This window comes from Bufo gargarizans, chromosome 6 (genome assembly GCF_014858855.1).
Source record: "Bufo gargarizans isolate SCDJY-AF-19 chromosome 6, ASM1485885v1, whole genome shotgun sequence".
Taxonomy (NCBI): Eukaryota; Metazoa; Chordata; class Amphibia; order Anura; family Bufonidae; genus Bufo; species Bufo gargarizans.
Genome location: NC_058085.1, coordinates 361446790 through 361450684, shown reverse-complemented (window position 1 = coordinate 361450684; position 3895 = coordinate 361446790).

The following is a 3895-nucleotide window of genomic DNA, read 5'->3' as shown; positions in this document are numbered from 1 at the left end:
ACCACACACAATCAAGATCCCTCGTGTATGACCTTTTCAGCGATTGATAAGGTACATAAAGACTGGAGAGGAGGTAATCACGTGGAAAAAATGTCACGTCTAGAAACCAAGCGAATTTTCGAACTAAACACATTACAACCGTCAGGCTTAAATGCCGACTTCGAATTGTTTGGTTTCTTATAGGATGGGTGCCATCTGTCGATGACCAACAGCACGATATTTGAAGTCGTGCTGTTCCTCCTCTACAGTTGGTCCCCATCCATTATACCATCATAAACCTCTTTGAAGACAGTCTTGAACATAATGACATATCAGTGAGGAATATGGGACCTATTCTGAGGAACCTGTTTTAAAAAAAACCTTCTTTATAAAAAACCTTTCAAAATTAAAATAAAAATGTCTATTAAAAAACGCACCATAGACGCTTAAAAACATCTGCGACTATCGGTGCGCTTTTTTGTAAAATTATCGTTGGAACCATACATGACAGCTCTGTATATATATATGGAAATTATTATCATTCTATTGTCTTTATACAGACATTTCACATGGTCCCTGGATGATTTTATGTGCCTCTAATGAGAATTTTACTATTATAAAGACTAGATTTAACTACAATGTAACCTCTTTAATTGGAGACTGTCATATTTAGGTATCGCTTTCCTCTACAACCAGATCAGTATCGATTGTATTTAAATAATTAATACATAATGAAAGGACCATATTTTATTTTCCTATAGAATACCCGTAGCATATTAAAACGCAACAGAACCGCACGGATTTATTTGCAAGAATGACACTGTTCTGATTTGCTTTTGTTTTTACTTGTTGTGTTTTAAAGAAACTGTCATAGTATGCATTTTAACAAACTATGTAAGTATTTATGGATGGAGATCCCGTAATTGCACATATGTTTATATGGATCTATAATGATATTCTTATTTCGTTTCGATATCCTTTATCTATACGATGAATCAATATTATCTACTTGTTTATGGGAATGATATATCTGAAGATAAGCCGAACATAAAGCAACAGTCATTCTCAAATGACCCCAATCCTTAAAATTTCGGATTCCGAACCAGCTCTTTCCTATCTCTCATGCCCTATAAAAACGAGACATGAACAGGGGATTGTCAACCACTGAAGAAGGGGTCTGTTTTGTAAATCCCCGAAACGCGTCTGGTATCTCCCCCCTATCAGGACGAGTGGGTCTACAAGTCCGAGAAACCTGGAAGTCATCACCTGTGCGCCAGAGCTATTACCGGAACCATCGGTGTTGCATCACGCAGGTCACTCATACCGCGTGCAACAAACATTTCAACTGGCGCTAATTTCAAAACAGGACATCTATCCTTGAGACCGGAGCAGTACACCAACGCACCGTGTCGAGGAATCGTTATCCAGGAGCCTCGGGTAAGCACTTGTATATCCCACTCACAAGCGATCGCAATTACAGCGGGACGCCGCTGTGCGTATTAGCAGCCAAACTGATACACAGTAAAAACTTTTTGGCTGCATACGCTTGGGACTGTGACCTATTCATTTTGAGAGTACCCTTGAAAGACTGGTTATTGGAACGGATTACCCCATATGGAACTATCCCTCAGGATTTATTCAGTGAATGTCCCTATGGCTGACATATGAACTCACAATTTTATCTATTTATCGGGATCTATATTCATCAATATATCCTAGCATTGCATTAACGTTTTTTACTGTATTTATTATAGCTATATTTTATTGCTAATCGTCGATAGTACCACATTTTATTTTGCTCCACTTTTATGATTATTCTGATACCCTAATATTGCTATATGATATTTTATTGCTTCACTATTATTGTTATTACCTTAATAAATACAAGATCCCTATACTTAAAGTGAGTGCCCCACTTCTACTTTTTTATCATTTTTATATATATATATATAATTAAAAAGTAAGATGGAACAAGCTAGTACCTGGAGAAAGGGTGGGTATCAGAGTTATACAGAGAAAGTGCAAGAAAGCGAATGTGGATCTGCAGTGTCACTTCAACAGATTTAAATCCTAAGGGCATTATCTAGGTGCCCCTCACTCATTTTCAGCCTTTCACCTTTGTACAGGCATCTGGACTCTGCTGCAGGGAAACCACCAGGACAATCAGAGTAGTCTCTGTTCAAGTGACTGCTGACCCACAGACGTCAAGGGACACCAGTGCACAGCACAGAGTGGCCAGGCAAAATCAGTGCAGGCAGAGTTAGTGCAATCCAAAGTCGGCCCGAGGGTCAGAACAGGCATGTCTGAGTCAGTATAGAGATCAGGTAGAGTTCAAGTCAGGCAGTGAAGAGTCAAATCCCTTCAGGAGGAAGTTGGTACACAGACAGACAAATATGGAAACAGCACACCATTGCAGGAAAGTATAACACTAGAGGAAGGTGCCTTAAACACTCAAAGGAGGCCAGCCATTGGCTGGGGAGGACCCATGCCATAAGGGCTGCAGGAGAATGGGCAGAGCCAGCAGGAAGCTTTTGTATTATAATATTCCTTACATTTGTCAAAGTCTGTCAAATAATTTGTTGCACAAAAACTTCAGTAAAAGTCATTTTTACTCCTTGTAGTGTACTGTGTACAAATCGCATCACAATACAGGGACATGTTGTATGCTATATGGGTATGGTACTGCTATACTAGTATTGCCATGGGCATTATGCGCCACCAGTCCTTTGATGCAAGAAATAAAATTAGACCAGCATCTCCAAACAATATGAAATAAAGTACAGGTGCACGCTACCATAGCTGTCATGTAAAAGCAAACAAACACTATACGTAGCAGCACACTGCTCCATAGGCAAGACATATGCAAATGCACTATATGGAAAATTGAATCACTTTATGCACATTTTTGAAATGGGAATTTTTTCGGACGAATCTACCAACGACAAGGTGGCTTCTGCAGATGGGAACCTAACGCTATCAGAATTGCCTCTCTGGGACATGAAGCCTCCAACATTCAGGACAGTGTAGGATCCAGCTATTGTATACGCTATCTAAAAGCCTTGGGCAGATAGGCAGGTCTAAACTGAGACAGCCCATCCCCTATATATATAATGCACAAAATAATATTAGACCAGCACCTCCAAACAATGGGTAATTACGTCCAGGTGCTCACTATGATTCTTTCGAGAACTGTATGGCACATTTTTAAGAACACTGCCTGTGTGACACTATTTATATTCAGCTTTAATTGAAGATGTGTTACCCAGACATGAACTGATTTAACAGCAAGAAGATAGGAAACCAAAAGAGGAAGCAAAACACACAAGTCTCTTTATATGAGTTTATAAAATTAACCCTTCTCCTTACTCAAAGTTTCTCTTTAAAAAAATTTACTTTAATTTCAAGCAAAGCAAATGCAGTTTGCACGGCAACCAACCTGAATAGCTAAATGTGTTCAGTAATAGTTAGAAACAGGGTTTTGCTATCAGTGCTTGGTGGGACTAACCGAACTCCACAATTCAGAGATTGTGATCCTGCTTATCTCTATCTTACTGCACCATCCCCTGTCCACTATATAGACAACCAAGTAAGAAGCTTCAGTTTGATGTGGTTCATATATCATGCCTATATGGTTTCACTTTAAAGAGCAAACTCTTGGCTTTAATAAGATACCTACACCGTTTCTCTAGTCATTATTAGCGAGTCACAGCACTCATACATTATTACCATAAAGTAATATTGTTCTGCTTCTCGATTTTTGTTGAAGAGTATTCCCCATAAGACTTTTTTTATCTAAAATCCATCCAGTTTGCATTATAAAATCATTTAGCAATCATCAGTAACCTGTTATTGAGCAGAAAGCTTCTCACCACAAGACGCGTCAGGTGCGTAATCAGGAAGTTTGAATGGAATACCA